The sequence below is a fragment of the Schistocerca americana genome, chromosome 6, assembly GCF_021461395.2.
Source record: "Schistocerca americana isolate TAMUIC-IGC-003095 chromosome 6, iqSchAmer2.1, whole genome shotgun sequence".
NCBI classification, from domain to species: Eukaryota; Metazoa; Arthropoda; class Insecta; order Orthoptera; family Acrididae; genus Schistocerca; species Schistocerca americana.
The window spans coordinates 496,186,540-496,204,856 of NC_060124.1; positions in this window are offsets into that span (position 1 = coordinate 496,186,540).

Sequence of the window (18,317 nt, forward strand, 5' to 3'; positions counted from 1 at the left end):
TGTGGGGCACAGCTGTCGATACGACATTAAGCGGGTTTGAGGGAAGATTTAAGTTTCCCACCAGACCTGCCCTCTATTTTAACTAATAATGAGGCAAGTGTGGCTACAATTTTATGTTTTTATGTGATGTCCCCCCCCATGAACCATGGACCTTGCCGTTGGTGGGGAGGCTTGCGTGCCTCAGCGATACAGATAGCCGTACCGTAGGTGCAACCACAACGGAGGGGTACCTGTTGAGAGGCCAGACAAACGTGTGGTTCCTGAAGAGGGGCAGCAGCCTTTTCAGTAGTTGCAAGGGCAACAGTCTGGATGATTGACTGATCTGGCCTTGTAACAATAACCAAAACGGCCTTGCTGTGCTGGTACTGCGAACGGCTGAAAGCAAGGGGAAACTACAGCCGTAATTTTTCCCGAGGGCATGCAGCTTTACTGTATGATTACATGATGATGGCGTCCTCTTGGGTAAAATATTCCGGAGGTAAAATAGTCCCCCATTCGGATCTCCGGGCGGGGACTACTCAAGAGGATGTCGTTATCAGGAGAAAGAAAACTGGCGTTCTACGGATCGGAGCGTGGAATGTCAGATCCCTTAATCGGGCAGGTAGGATAGAAAATTTAAAAAGGGAAATGGATAGGTTGAAGTTAGATATAGTGGGAATTAGTGAAGTTCGGTGGCAGGAGGAACAAGACTTCTGGTCAGGTGACTACAGGGTTATAAACACAAAATCAAATAGGGGTAATGCAGGAGTAGGTTTAATAATGAATAGGAAAATAGGAATGCGGGTAAGCTACTACAAACAGCATAGTGAACGCATTATTGTGGCCAAGACAGATACGAAGCCCACGCCAACTACAGTAGTACAAGTTTATATGCCAACTAGCTCTGCAGATGACGAAGAAATTGAAGAAATGTATGATGAAATAAAAGAAATTATTCAGATTGTGAAGGGAGACGAAAATTTAATAGTCATGGGTGACTGGAATTCGAGTGTAGGAAAAGGGAGACAAGGAAACATAGTAGGTGAATATGGATTGGGGGACAGAAATGAAAGAGGAAGCCGCCTGGTCGAATTTTGCACAGAGCACAACATAATCATAACTAACACTAGGTTTAAGAATCATGAAAGAAGGTTGTATACATGGAAGAACCCTGGAGATACTAAAAGGTATCAGATAGATTATATAATGGTAAGACAGAGATTTGGGAACCAGGTTTTAAATTGTAAGACATTTCCAGGGGCAGATGTGGACTCTGACCACAATCTATTGGTTATGACCTGTAGATTAAAACTGAAGAAACTGCAAAAAGGTGGGAATTTAAGGAAATGGGACCTGGATAAACTAAAAGAACCAGAGGTTGTACAGAGATTCAGGGAGAGCATAAGGGAGCAATTGACAGGAATGGGGGAAATAAATACAGTAGAAGAAGAATGGGTAGCTTTGAGGGATGAAGTAGTGAAGGCAGCAGAGGATCAAGTAGGTAAAAAGACGAGGGCTAGTGGAACTCCTTGGGTAACAGACGAAATATTGAATTTAATTGATGAAAGGAGAAAATATAAAAATGCAGTAAGTGAAACAGGCAAAAAGGAATACAAACGTCTCAAAAATGAGATCGACAGGAAGTGCAAAATGGCTAAGCAGGGATGGCTAGAGAACAAATGTAAGGATGTAGAGGCCTATCCCACTAGGGGTAAGATAGATACCGCCTAAAGGAAAATTAAAGACACCTTTGGAGATAAGAGAACGACTTGTATGAATATCAAGAGCTCAGATGGAAACCCAGTTCTAAGCAAAGAAGGGAAAGCAGAAAGGTGGAAGGAGTATATAGAGGGTCTATACAAGGGCGATGTACTTGAGGACAATATTATGGAAATGGAAGAGGATGTAGATGAAGATGAAATGGGAGATATGATACTGCGTGAAGAGTTTGACAGAGCACTGAAAGACCTGAGTCGAAACAAGGCCCCCGGAGTAGACAATATTCCATTGGAACTACTGACGGCCGTGGGAGAGCCAGTCCTGACAAAACTCTACCATCTGGTGAGCAAGATGTATGAAACAGGCGAAATACCCTCAGACTTCAAGAAGAATATAATAATTCCAATCCCAAAGAAAGCAGGTGTTGACAGATGTGAAAATTACCGAACTATCAGCTTAATAAGTCACAGCTGCAAAATACTAACACGAATTCTTTACAGACGAATGGAAAAACTAGTAGAAGCCAACCTCGGGGAAGATCAGTTTGGATTCCGTAGAAACACTGGAACACGTGAGGCAATACTGACCTTACGACTTATCTTAGAAGAAAGATTAAGGAAAGGCAAACCTACGTTTCTAGCATTTGTAGACTTAGAGAAAGCTTTTGACAATGTTGACTGGAATACTCTCTTTCAAATTCTAAAGGTGGCAGGGGTAAAATACAGGGAGCGAAAGGCTATTTACAATTTGTACAGAAACCAGATGGCAGTTATAAGAGTCGAGGGACATGAAAGGGAAGCAGTGGTTGGGAAGGGAGTAAGACAGGGTTGTAGCCTCTCCCCGATGTTGTTCAATCTGTATATTGAGCAAGCAGTAAAGGAAACAAAAGAAAAATTCGGAGTAGGTATTAAAATTCATGGAGAAGAAATAAAAACTTTGAGGTTCGCCGATGACATTGTAATTCTGTCAGAGACAGCAAAGGACTTGGAGGAGCAGTTGAATGGAATGGACAGTGTCTTGAAAGGAGGATATAAGATGAACATCAACAAAAGCAAAACAAGGATAATGGAATGTAGTCTAATTAAGTCGGGTGATGCTGAGGGAATTAGATTAAGAAATGAGGCACTTAAAGTAGTAAAGGAGTTTTGCTATTTGGGGAGCAAAATAACTGATGATGGTCGAAGCAGAGAGGATATAAAATGTAGGCTGGCAATGGCAAGGAAAGCGTTTCTGAAGAAGAGAAATTTGTTAACATCCAGTATAGATTTAAGTGTCAGGAAGTCGTTTCTGAAAGTATTCGTATGGAGTGTAGCCATGTATGGAAGTGAAACATGGACGATAAATAATTTGGACAAGAAGAGAATAGAAGCTTTCGAAATGTGGTGCTACAGAAGAATGCTGAAGATTAGATGGGTAGATCACATAACTAATGAGGAAGTATTGAATAGGATTGGGGAGAAGAGAAGTTTGTGGCATAACTTGACCAGAAGAAGGGATCGGTTGGTAGGACATGTTCTGAGGCATTAAGGGATCACCAATTTAGTATTGGAGGGCAGCGTGGAGGGTAAAAATCGTAGAGGGAGACCAAGAGATGAATACACTAAGCAGATTGAGAAGGATGTAGGTTGCAGTAGGTACTGGGAGATGAAAAAGCTTGCACAGGATAGAGTAGCATGGAGAGCTGCATCAAACCAGTCTCAGGACTGAAGACCACAACAACAACAACAACATGTGATGTCTGGACTTCATCCCAAAATATTGTGATTGAGATCTTAATGTGCTGTAAAGTGGTTTGGTCACCCATTATTTGTAAGTGGTCACTCAGCCACAGTTAATTATTTTTACCTGTTTCGTACTGGTATTTTTAGTTTTATCTACCTCTTTTGATGTATTGTGTACAATTTTGAAATTTGAGCATTTACAATTTTCGCAAAGATCGGCTCTGAATTTATCTTTGTTTAACAGATCATCGCTGCACTCGTCAACATTTATTTTGGGAACGGGCGCTGATAACCTCGTTGTTGTGCGCCCTAAAACACTAATCATCATCATCATCATCATCATTTGTCATAAGGCGTTAGTAATAAAGCTTTTACTTCTAGCAGAGAGAGAAGAATATAGCATTTTACAGATTAACCAACTTCGTAATCAATTAGATTACCCTAATCATCTAATACATCAGCGTAATGTATTTCTTTCCGCCCTATAAAGGTGAACTAAACGTAAATCATGAATGGCTCCCTCGGAAATCACACCACAAGGAATTACAATCAACTCACGGCAAAAAACCGGTATAGGGTTTACATGAAATATGGGACGATTATGGGAACTGAAATCATTCAGCGAAAGTCGCCCTTAGGCCTGTAATTTCGAAAAATCCATTCTTAAACGATGCCTACATTACATGACCGCCAACTTCTCCAAATTTCGCGTTTCTATCTTTAGCGGTTTTGGCTGGGTGATGACAAGTCAGTTAATCAGTCAAGACATTTCCTTTAATTTATAGAGTTTGTGAATGTGGTGACACCAGTGTGGAAGTGCATCTGATTCTGATCTATTTTGTCTCACTACCGCCCATCGTTTTCTGTGAGTTGTTGGTGAATCAGCACTGTGGGTCGGCGTTGCAAAAACGAGCGCTCATTTAAATGAAATTTCTTATTAAAAGTATTTTCATTTTGGTTTTCTTTTGGAATGTATACTACCCAACAGTAATAACATTCATTTATTACTACCGGTTTTGGAACTGTACCAGCATCTTGGTATGTGTACCAACCAACCAAACCAAAAAATACACATAAATATGTGAAAATATTTATCAGTATGATTAGGCACTATATTGACTGCCTTTTGTGTCTTCGTAAAGGCGTGCTTTATTTTCGCGGTGATAACTGTATACAATTTCTGAGCTCTGTTTTGTATCCTAATAAAAGTTAAAATAACACAAAAATCAGCCCTGAAAATAGCTTGATTACATTGTTTTGGTGAGAAAAACAATCAAATGTGTCTCGCTACACTGGAAAAACCTGAATTTTCAGCACACAAGTAGTGGAGGTAGCTAATGGTATTGAATTTTTTTAGGCGGGTTAGCATTACATTTGTTATACCTAACTGTACGCTTCAGTGAAATTTAAAAAAAAAGTTAATATACTACTTTAGGCATTACTTGATAGCTGTTTAGCTACAACTCTTTGCTAAAAGTTGTCCCTCTTTTCAAAGTTTTTTACGGACACTACAGAACTATATTGGTAAAGAGTTATCTCTTACCTCGTTTTAAATTACCCGATATTTTGGCTAGGTGACAGGATTCTATAGACGCGTCGTTCAAAGCGTACAGACCTCCTCGAAGGCAAATGTTTTTCTCTTAGGAAATCGCATCCTTTGACGTTCACTGACCAATGAGACAGGTACATCAGAAATGGCACTCACGGCTCCAGTTTCAGATTTTCGGTTACACCAGTTAAGTTGAACAACAAAAGAGATGAGCTGCAACTCTGACGGAGTCATAACGAAGTGGTCACAGCGGGTGAGTAATGCGGGTAAGTACAGACGGACTTCTAGGACTTGTAAGACTTGTAGAGAGGACTGACTGGAAGATATCTTGAACTGGAATCCGTATTCGAATACCTATCTTTTCCGTTTCCGTACTACAACCATTTGGAAACATGCCCTCTAACACGTAATTTATTAAGTGTGACCCAGAACATCACTTGTCCTACAATTTTATTCATTAATATCCACAACAACAAAAAGGATACTTGATCAGTTTTCATAAACACTGTGGTTTACAGTTAAACACAACCCGTTCTTGTCCTTTTCAAACGAGAGTTAGCGTTCTGATCCACTGCCAGTAAGGCTCTATGAGACGTTCGTCATGTTCGGGTACATCCTACGAATGGTGTTGTGGTACACACGCTCTATCACATCTGGTGTTCTGCAGTCTATTCTGCAGCGACCACTTACGGCGGTCGTGGAGGCCTTGCGATTGGATCATCTTGGCATACCCGTCTGTTACAGAATCGTTGATTCAGGTGTTCCCGAACATGACGTGAAAAGTGAGTTCATGCACCGTCATGCTGAAACCACATGTCTTGACGGAGTTCAACGACACAGCGTCCCACAACATGCCCAAATCTTGCTGTAGGAATGGGCCCATGAGGTTGGGTGGAAGCATATACGGCCATTCACATGACCATTCAGAACACCTGCCCAGACACTCATCCTAAATATGCGCTGGTGGTATGTGATTCTCCGTCTGCCCAGACGTGGCGGTTTCGAGCATTGAGAATACAGTCTGTAGTAAATTTGCATCCGTCTGTGAAGAGAATGCACCGTGGAAGTACTAGCGGCTCGTTGATACAGCGGCGCAGCAATTGCGTACAGTACTCAACACATGGTGTGAAATCAGCTGGCATTGTATCCTTTGGAGGTGGAACGGATATAGTTGTTGGTCATACTGAATGTAAGAGATGGTGCTGGGAGCAACACCCATTGCACGCACAGTTGCTCATGTACTTCTTGACGTGTTCCCTTCAACGTGATCCAGTACGGTTTCTTGTAGTTCTGGTACGCGGCGTCAATTTGAAGCACCAGTCACGCATGCGGACGGTGAACCCATTGTGTAATTGGGGCGAAAAGAGTATGCGATGGATTCGGTCGTTGTGAATAACGATCTTGATAAAGGTGACGAGCAACTTTTCCATTATTGTGTGCTTCGCTACACAGAACGATCATGTCAGTGTACCCTGCAAACGTGCACTCAACCATGTTGGTCCAACACTCACAGCCACGTGAATGAGACTAGAAATAGGTCAGAGAGGTAGAACAGACGTCAAATGACATCAGACGATCCGACATACGCATCCTCCACTGGCCGGCCGGTGTGGCCGAGTGGTTCTAGGCGCTTCTGTCTGGCACCGCGCGACCGCTATGGTCGTTGGTTCGAATCCTGCCTCGGGCGTGGATGTGTGTTCTGTCCTTAGGTTAGTTAGGTTTAAGTAGTTCTAAGTTCTAGGGTACTGATGACCTCAGCTGTTAAGTCCCATAGTGCTCAGAGCCATTTGAACAATCCTCCACTGTGACTACCACTTCGCATAACTATCTATCAAACACTTTTTCGAACGGCTGTAGCACGGAACCAGTACGTTTCTGGACATGGGTTCTAATTGAAAATATTGTCCATTCACTAGCCTTCACAGTTCCTAGAAGTTTGCTACGGAAATTTTAGAATACACTGCATAAACAGAGCAGAGGCGAATGGGATTTTACTCTAGTGACGACACGGGCCGCAGGTTGGGAAATCTTCGACCAAACAATTTTGACAAAGGGCAGGCGCCTAGGAACGACCATCTGTATTACTAGTTACTATTGAAATTCCGAGAGAGAATTTTTCCTAGAAGAGTAGTACAGTACATTACTTTCCCCCTGCATCTGTCTCCTAATGACCACGAGGAGAAAATACGAGAAATTAGAACCACTACAGATGATCACCGACAGCCACTTTTACCGCGCGCTATTTGCGAGTGGAACAGGGTTTTAGGGCTCAGTTGATTGTACAAAAAGTACCCTCCGCCACACCATTAGGTATTTTGCGGAGTATGCGCTAGATTTTTCGGTCGTTGTTCAGACAATGCGTCGATCTCGACGACTGTATGTACTACATGGACGTCCAGAGCCTATTCTACAGGTATGGGAATGTTCCACAGACCATTGTTGAAAGCAGGGACACACCACCGGTACACTTTGCAGCAATCTGCCGATACATCCCTCCAGATTGCCATACACCAACAACGTGATCCCATTGAAATGGCTAAAGATCTTTGACAGCAGTAAGTACTCGTTAGTGGGGCATGGCTGTACTCTAAAATCAATGTTACAAACACTATTCACCTCTAAAGTCAGCACAATTACTGCCAGCAGGCAAAAATGTGGGTGCACAAGTTATACGCTGGCTTCACAGAGGGCGCTGCATTATTTTCTGCAAGTTATTAAGCAGGTGGTAATTACATATAAACTGAAGGGGATCACTGCTGTCAGCTGCAGTGGAGCATCAGGCGGAATCAGCGGTGGCGATACGATACTGTCACTTGTAGGATTCGAACATTGCATCTCCTTCTAACAGGCAGATGCGTCAAGCACTGGGTCATCCGTGATACAGCGTTATCACAACTACTGCGCCTATCTTGGCACGCCTCAGATCCGATCCACATTCCCACCGAGCGCCATCTATCTGCAGTCCCTGTCCATTATACTCACTGTTCGTTACTAGGAGATTCCCACAGGAGGTCGGACGTATTTGTGCATCCGCGCTGAAGAACCATTGCCCAGCTAGGTGTATCAGTTATATTAATGAGTGGTGTCTGTTGTTTTCTTTTGTGAAAAATTATATGAATTCACATAGGTGGTAATTGTTTAGTGTACTATCATTGTGTATTTTCTTATTTCGTAATTTGTTACTTTGCTCTCCCTGTGCCTTAGGATTGTATTGTATTGTATGTCACCTGGGGGCCTAGAAACGACGTTCCACACCAAACCATTCTCTCAGGGTTATTATGCAGTTTGGCCTCTGGTGGACGCCCCCCCCCCCCCCCCCCAGGGAACGTCTCACAACGTACGAGTGTAACCTCTACGTTTTTCATGGTAGAGTAATGGTGGTGTAAGCGTATGTGGAGAAATTGTATGCGTAACAATCGTCGACATAGTGTAGCTGAGGCGGAATAATGGGAACCAGCACGCATTCGCAGAGGCAGATGGAAAACCGCCTAAAAACCATCCACAGACTGGCTGGATCACCAGACCTCGACGCAAGTGTGCCGGGCGGATTTGTGCTGGGGACCAAGCGCTCCTTCCCATTCCAGAAAGCCGTGCGTTAGACTGCACGGGTAACCGGGCGGGCGTACTTTAGGATAATCCAAATTTGTGTTAAAAATGATGAAATTGCTCCAGCTGTATTAAGGTGTTGGTTTTATTGGCAACTAGTTTCGATTTTGTTACATCATCACCTTCAGGCCCATACTTGTTGACAGTAACCGTATGTGTCTAACACTAGTATTTAATAGTGAGATAGTTGTGTTCATCTCACCACTGACTACTAGTGTTAGGCACATATGGTTACTGTCGACAAGTATGGGCCTGAAGATGACGTAACAAAATTGAAACAAGTTGCCAATAAAACAAACGCCTTAATACAGCTGGAGGAATTTCGTCATTTTTTAACATATACTAAACTAGCTGACGTCCCAAGTCGTCCATTTCAATTATGGAGATACGAAGAATCCAAATTTGTCTGCAGTCCGACCAAAAGGCGTAAAGGCGAAATATTCTTCGCTAGGTTTGTCACGACATGAGACGTCAGGAAGTCTGTGAGATCTGCGGCCAGAGTAGGTGTGGCTGCTACGTCAAACGCACAGTGGATGTACGGCTGGGACACCTCGCCGATTGCCGACAGGACGTTTCGGCTGAAGTGGCGACCCCGACAGGCACTTGTATCGCCGGACTTCCGTCTGGCGGCTGCGAGTTGGGCGGCAGGAAGGCGCGACCCGGCAACCCGGCGAACAAAAGGCCGCGCCGGCATTGTGCGGTCTCGGGGCAGGCGTCCGGCCGGCGCCGACCGCCGCTGCACAACGCGGCGTGGCACAGCGGCGTCGGCAATCTCGCCCCGTAATGGAGGCGGCGTTAAGCCGCTCCACCGCTGGCCGGACAGCCGGCCGGCCAACTCGCTGTCCGGCACCACGCGCTGCCGAGCACACACTGTTGTCGAAGCAGGGGCAACCGGGGGATCCGCCAGAGTGCTGCCAAACTCTCACGCGCACTCGCTCCACTAGCTGTCGAAGTCTAATGAGGTAATGCACACTGACCAGTGCTAGGTATGTACTGGTTTGACCAGTACATAACATTCAGAGCCATAAATGAATGACTAAATAACAGACAGAGCTTTCATCAGTCCTAAATTTTACAGTCAGTTCCATTAGAAACCGTACTCGTTATCTGATGAAACAGTTCTGGGGTGGCCGAGCGGTTCTAGACGCTACAGTCTGGAACCGCGCGACTGGTACGGTCGCTGGTTCGAATCCTGCCTCGGGCATGGATATGTGTGATGTCCTTAGTTTAGTTAGGTTTAATTAGTTCTAAGTTCTAGGGAACTAATGACCTTAGAAGTACTACTTCTGCAGCTCATTTGAAATAGCTTCACCATGATCGAGAGAGTTGAAGTTTTATACAAATGAAGGGCAGTCAAATGAAAACCGAACACCCGTCACAACTGGAGTATGACATGACTCCCATCATGAGTAATATCCACACGCACTAAGACATTTATCTCACTGGAAGGCTAAACGATTAATTCGTGTTTTGTAGAACGAAATTGGTGCTGGCGTATCGACAACCGCATCCACAATTGGATTTGTTCGTACGACTGGAACTGCCATTCGTGAATGTCTTTCTTCAGGTCGCCAAAGTTGAGAAAATCACACCGTGAATGATCCAGGATGTACGGAGGTTGTTGCAGTATTTCCCAAACAAATTGCTGAAGCTAAGTTTTCGTATGATTGTGGCTCCACGCCCAATGAACTTGTTTCAGTGTGAATGCCGGAGTCTGTGTAGCGAGTGGGCAGAGTTCACAGGCTACAGCCGCTACAAAGCTGTCTGAATGGTAATCAGTTCGTAGGTGTCAGCCATACGATACCGTAACAGCTGGACGAACCTACTAGACGAGTCCGCCAACAAGCAAGGTCGTACCGCAATAGCTGCACGCATCTGTGGTGTGACTCTATACGTTCCCACACCACAGTATCGAAACGTAACAACAGTGCGAGCCACCTGTCGCGCAGAGAGTACACTACGGCGAGTGCGGGTGGGCAGTTTTCATTTCATTGTCCCTTATAGCTGAATACTGTATGACAATCCGTTATTAATCCGTTTTCTTGTCTATTGATATCGTCTGCCCTGTAGGACCAGCATTCCGTGTGAGCAGTATTGGATTGCTTTACAGGCAGTGTGTCAGCGGATGGGAAAGGCTGAGCAGAGTTTGGTGGGGAGGGACCGGGGGGGGGGGGGGTTAGGAGCGGTGACAGCTATTGCTATCTGTTCTCTACGAATTTGCATCTGTTTTAAAACTATCCTTCCAATTAATAAAGATTTGAAACTTTAGTCATAACCCAGAACTGGATGACAGTGCAGTATTAACTGACATTCTTCTCTGATGTATGGTCTAGGGTGTTTTGTTGGCATTGTCATATCCCAGTGACCTAGAGGCTTGAAACTGTCAACACAGCTGAGAACTGTACGACAGTTCAATACTAATTCGCTTTCTTGTGTGGTGTATGCTGTGGGTTCTTTGTGTACCACTGCAATTTACTCTTTCTCCTATTGCAGTTGCGAGTGGTTTACGGGAAGGACGATTGCTGATAAGCCTCCAAATGAGCTCGAATTTTTCAAATTTTTACGTTCACGTTATATTCACGGGCTATACTGTACTTGGGGAGTAGCAGTACTCCAAGTGGGTCAGGTGAAGCGGACAGAAAAAAAGGAAACCTGAAATTTGCCACATGTCTCTGTTATAATCTCATTAAAGTGTTTGAAAGCGATTGAAAAATTTCACATACAAAAGACTAAAACGTCGAAAATGATTATTTAAAAATGAATTTACAACATATGAGCTAATCTTTTAAATCGGACTAAAATGTGAACATTAATTTCTGCTACTCTCACACATATTCGTAAGCCTATAGAGATAGTTCTGAATATTGGTGATCGTTAATTGTCAACAGGTTTGAAAATACTTGTAAAATACTTTAAAACGAAAGACATGGGGTACATGCAATACAAATACTGAGGAATGAATAGTTCACCTTGTTGCTATCACACTACCTGGTAATTTATGCTTGAATTGTGGAACTAGTAACTGATGCATAAACAGTTGACCACCTTATTGTTATCTATTGCATGTGTCCCACGTTTTTCATTCTAAATCTTACTATTATTTTCATAGCTATTACAAATACGCAATCTCATATTTTAAGGACTATCTGTATGGCGTATAGGAAACTTGGAAACGGTCCTCTTCGGCGTTGCAACGCACCGCTTGAATAATCAGATGTAGTTTTATACGTTTTAGTTCGACATAGAAACGTGGCATATGGAAAATTCATTTCTACTTACATAAATTTTTTTAAGCTGTGGCCTGTAAATCATATAACGACTCTGAGAGTGAGACTATTAAATGGCTCTGACACACGTTCGCAGAAGCCGGCGAGCACACACCAACAGTCTGAAGAGAGACCCTCCTCCGACATGTCATGTCAGGTCAGTTGGCGCGATAGTGTAGTCTCCGGAGCATGATAAAGCTGCCCACATAGACGCAACACGCCAGTGGCATACCAACTTTACATTCCTAAAACCAGCAGCTTCACTCCCGATCTTGGGCGCTTAGGTTCCACTCCGTGCTGGTTCGAGGATGTGTGTGTGTGTGTGTGTGTGTGTGTGTGTGTGTGTGTGTGTGTGTGTGTGTGTGTGTGTGTGTGCGTGTGTGGGTGGGTGGGTGGATGGGTGTGCGCGCTTGTCGTGCGTTCGTGTATTGCATTTTCCTCTTCATTATTTCATCATCATGGATGATGCAGTTCGCCGAAGTGGTGTCAATAAAGTTACTAGTACCAAGTGGCCGAATGCGTAGAAGGGGATGACCATTTAGCAATGCCATACGTATATTTCGTTTTTTTACACCCTTGCAACAAACATTCTTGCTACTCTCTTACTGAGTAACTACACTGCGAGTTCTACTGTGGCTTCATTTCATATACATAGTGACGGACATGGGCTTGACTCACGACTTGCAGTAATTAAAAGTGATCTTTCGAAAACCGCAGCAGACCAGAATCGGTGTTTGGCGTGTAGAGTGCGTAACCTATAAGGAATTTGCATCTAATATTTGTTTTCTGATAAAGCGAATACAGACAAACCATTAATACAGTGCCTAGATTTAGAGTGTCTTTGAAATGACCCTTTACAGCGCTGCAATGTTCCACTTGTACTATCAGAAATTTGCCACCAGATTAAGGTGCGCATTCCCGAAACTATAACGATCAATGAACGATTTGACGGTCGCCAAGAAATTAAATATGAAATATAACATTAAGCATGCTAATCTCATAAGTAGTTAACATTTTAGTACTAGCACATGTAAAACGTAAATAGTATACAACGAGTGTAGTAATTCATGCTGCCAGCTCTCAAACACAAATCACATTGTTCTGGCAGGTAGCTTTTATCCCCATAGGAGATTGAAAACACTGTTTTTGCACGCTAACTGTTCTAAATTAATTTGTCCACAGTTAAGAGCACTCGAGCACACAACATCCAGGTGCACCGGAAAAAGCATGAACCGGACCATAAATTGCCGGATATATACATATAGCACATTATCACAATACTCGTAAAAATATTTAACATTTTCACTTTCATAATTCAGTTTACAATACTTTCGAAGAATGTTGAGTGCAACGCTAGAGAGAGCCATGCATGTGCAGTATGAATACGACCATTATGAAACACATCCCTAAAAAAAAAATAATCCATCAACATACAGTGTCGAGTAATGGTATAATAACGAATTACTTTTGAAACAGACTGTTTCGTCCTTAATTACAAGACATTAGCGTATAGACAGCGTTAACTTGCACAGATTTCTTGCTTTTCTTTAATCGAATGATTATGATGTTCACAAATTGCAACATATTGTAAACGATTCTGAAAGTGCTTGTGACCAAAAAACGATTCTGATAGCTGGAGCCCCAGATATTTTTTAATAGTACCTCTTGCGGTCTTGTGGTGACACTTCCATAGAAACATGCATCCAAAATCTCAAATTTCTTTATATCTAATCGAGAAGTGAAATACCAGCTTTCACAGATTTACCTTTAAAATATTTTAATATCACGAAATATTATCTTAAAATTTTCATCCATTATTTCCACCATTTCACCTCTTAGGTGCCAAATTTCCAAGAAAAGAAAAAGAAACACGAATTTTTTTATTTCTAACAGACCAGCCAAATACAAATTTTTATCGATTTAGCTATGAAAATTTCATAATAAAATAATTTCATACACCTTTTCATCCCCTATATCACTCCGTTATGGGTTTGTCGTTCCAAAAAGTGTGAAACACGTATTTTTTTATTTCTTTTTGCCTTAAGAATTCTTTAGTAATTCTTTAATGACGATGTATTTTGAAAGAAAGTGTTCAAAAACTATTTCATCTAATACGTAATAAATTTCCAAAAATACTGAATTTCATACTTATTTATTACTGACCGAGAAACGAAATGTCAATTTTCGTAGGTCTTCAAAATTGCCTTAGTAGTGACATATTTTCAAAAATCTTTTCATCCTCTATTTCATGGACTTAAGGATGGAATATGGAAAAATTCATTCTTAAATGGCCCCTACATTATATACATACGGGGTGAATCACATGAAACTTGCACAGAAAATCTTGCGAAAATGGAAAGTAATAATGATGTGTGGTTTTACAGAATGGATTGGTAATCAGGGTCTCGTTTTGTTAGCCAATCAATGACAGTAATAATGTATATGAAATGTACTTTTTCCATAAACATGCACTTTTTTAAATAGAACAATGCCTATTGAACATAGCACACTAACACTAGGGTAAATCAGAATGTCATTGGTGTTTGTTGTAGGATGTCGTATTCTGGAAAGTTCCCACACAGATACTTGTAGAAAACCTGTGGCAGCAAATGATAAATAACAAGTGCATACACTAGTTATGTGGATTCTGACAAGTGACGAGACAACTGACCGTCACAGAATATGTTCAAAATGACCACTGCCAGTGGCACTGCACCCTTACAGTCTGTTACGGAGCGAATGCTGCACACGTGTTAACATTTCAGCGGAGATTTCCGAGCAGGCTGCAGTAATACGTCGTTGCATAACGTCGGATGTAGTTGATACATCCTTGTAGACAGCGTCTTCCAGCTTTCCCCACTGAAAAACGTCTGCAGGCGTCTAATGCAGTGAACGGGCCAGCCAAGGTACAGGTCCACTGCGTCCAGTCCAGAAAACAATTCGTGAAGACAAGCTGTAGTACTCCGTGCACTATGGGCTGGATAGCGCTCATGTCGGTACCACAGGTTCCTCCTAGCCTGTAGAGGATCCTCTTAGAGCATTCGTGGAAGGTGGTATGTTAGGAGGCATCGATGTATTTGCACGTTCAGTATTCCGTCTGTAAAAAATGCGACTACGGGCTGACGGTTTACTATCCCGCACCATACGTTTAAACTCCATGAACTCTGACGCTTCACCTGACGAAGCCAACTGGAATCATCAACGGATCATTAGTGTACGTTTTGGTGGTTTACCTGGCCATGCTTGGTAAATGTGGCTTCATTACTAAACGACATACATGATACGTATGAAGTATCCTGTCTTAATGCCCACGTACAGAAGTTAACACGATTCTCATTTTCGTTTCCATAGAGCTCTTGTTGGAGAGAAATATGATGGGGATGGAATAGAGAGATATACGATAGGGATGGAATCTAAGTCGATGGAGAATACGTAGGGTACTTGTCTGACGCATGCGACTTCCTCGTGCGATCGTGCAGGAGCTGAAGTGCGGATCAACTGCAATAGCAGCAGGAATATTGTTTCCTGCCTGTTCTGTCGTACCTTATTTCCTTCCATTATGTTGTGTAGGTATTACAATACCCTTTTACGTAATTGCTTGAAGCGGTTGATAGATAAATGCCGAGATGTTTGACGTATTTTGGGAAATCTTGCCGCATACACCGTCGAAGAACGAACTCCATTCTTCCAACACAATGAGCATATCCGCTTTTTTTGCAATGGTGAATCCCATCGTCCATTCACGACTTACCGCTTAGACTGTGACACACTAGCTGACTTATAAGCAGCAGTGCACTCAGGGAACACACAAGCACACTGTATGCAAACATAACAATATCGTACCTAGCAACTACGCAGACTGTATGTCACAAGATATGTCGGTGTGGAAATCTTTCAAGATACCTTATTTACTAAAAGACTCGTAGTAGAATCTTACAACAATCACGACTGACAATCTAATCTACCTTATTTTTGATTTGTTAGTGTCAATAGGCATTGTCATATTTAAAAATGAGTATCTTTGCAAGAAACTTATACCAAAGTATTATTGCAATCTGTTTATTTGTTAACAATACGAGCCCTTGACTACCAAACCGCTCTGGGAAAACCATACATGAAGAGAACTTTCAATTTCCGAAACATCTGTGGTGCAAGTTATATGTGATCCGCGCTGTACGTATAGGATGAAAGAATATTCACTACTATCCCGTCAAAGTGCTAATCCTTGCATGCTCTAAATACAGAAATGACTTCCATAAAATTTCTTCCCGTGGATATTTTCTGTACAAAATGGACGTCAACGAAATAAAGTTTGGCAGTAGGACAGTGGGTAGAGTTTTGCGTTAGTTTACACACGATCAAGAGTTCGATGCTTGGTCTAAGTGTAATTACTTTTTAATTTCCTAAATTTGGACTCTTTGATATGGTATGTGGCCACAAACACTTATGCAGCAACTATACTGATGTGATAAAAGTCCTAATAGCTTGTATGACCTCCTGTTTCCCGAAGTAATTCACCAGTTCGTCGTGGCATGGACTCCATAAGTCTTAGGAAGTTACCTGCAGAAATACTGAGCCTCGCTATAGCCGACCATAACTTCGAAAGTGTTGGCGGTCCTGGATTTTGTGTACAACCTGACCTCTCGTTTACGTTCCATGAAGGACGATCTGGGTGGCCAAATCATTCACTGGAATTGTCAAAAATGTTCTTCAAACAAATCGCAAACAATTTTTGCTGTTGCTGAGCAACAGTCATACAATAAGTTTAAAACGAACACACCGCCATTTGACTGTATTGTTGTATGTTTAATTACGCCCTTAGTTTCGGCCTTCGTAAGTTTTAAACGAACACACCGCCATTTGACTGTATTGTTGTTTGTTTAATTACGCCCTTAGCTTCGACCTTTCATGCGATTTTCAAGTGACTGAGTTTATGTCCTGTAAAGTGTTAATGATATAAAATCAATTACTTGAAAATCGCATAAGAAGCTGAAACCTGGGTCATAAATAAATAAACAACAATACAGTCAAATGGCGGTGTGATCATTTAAAAATCGCAAACAGATCTCGCGCGGTGACATGGGGCATTTTTGTTCACAAAAGTTCCATCGTTATATGGGAACATGAAGTACATGAATGGCTGCAAATCGTGTCTAAGCCGAACATAACCATTTCCTGTTAATAATCAGATCAGTTGGATCAGACGACCCATTCCAATCCATGTAAACGCAGCCCACACCATTATCGAGCCAACATCAGCTTGCTCAGCGCCTTGATGACTACTTGGGTCTATGACTTCGCGAACACTACCGTTAGCTCTTACCAAATGAAATAGGAACTCATCTGACCAGCCCATGGTTTTACAGCACTCAATTGTCCAACTGATGTTGCGCTTCTGGCGATGTCGTGCTGTTAACAAAAGCACTCGCACCCATCCCCTGCTCAGAAAGCCCATTAACGCGAAATTTTGCCTTATTGTCCCTTACTGTCCGATACCGATTTTTGCGCTCGTCCTACGCAGTGTTGCTTGTGTGTTAGCACTTCCGAAACTTTACTGCTCACGGTCGTTAAGTGAAGACCGCCAGTCACAGCGCTGCCTGTGATGACAGATAACACCTAAAATATGGTATTGTCGATAAAACACCCTTGACACTGTGTATTTCTACATCTAGATCCATACTCCGCAAGCCACCTAACTGTGTGTGGCGGAGGGTACTCTGAGTACCTCTATCGGTTCTCCCTTCTATTCCAGTCTCGTATTGTTCGTGGAAAGAAAGATTGTCGGTATGCCTCTGTGTGGGCCAATCTCTCTGATTTTATCCTCATAGTCTCTTCGCGAGATATACGTAGGAGGGAGCAATATACTGCTTGACTCCTCGGTGAAGGTATGTTCTCGAAACGTCAACGAAGCCCGTACCTAGCTACTGAGCATCTCGCCTGCAGAGTCTTCCACTGGAGTTTATCTATCATCCCCGTAACGCTTTCGCGATTACTAAATGATCCTCTAACGAAGCGCGCTGCTCTCCGTTCCCTATTTCTTCTATCAAACCTATCTGGGACGGATCCCACACTGGTGTGCAGTATTCAAGCAGTGGGCGAACAAGTGTACTGTAACCTACTTCCTTTGTGTTCGGATTCCATTTCCTAAGGATTCTTCCAATAAATCTCAGTCTGGCATCTGCTTTACCGACGATCAACTTTATATGATCATCCCATTTTAAATCACTCCTAATGCCTACTCCCAGATAGTTTATGGAATTAACTGCTTCCAGTTGCTGACCTGGTATATTGTAGCTAAATGATAAAGGATCTTTCTTTCTATTCTATTCTATTTCGGAGTACTAAATTCTCTAACGACTTCTGAAATGGAATATCTCATGCGTCTATCTCAGACTAACATTGCTTAAAGTCTGTGAATTCCCATGTTGCTACCATAATCATCATGAGGAACTTTTCACATGAAACACTTGAGTACAA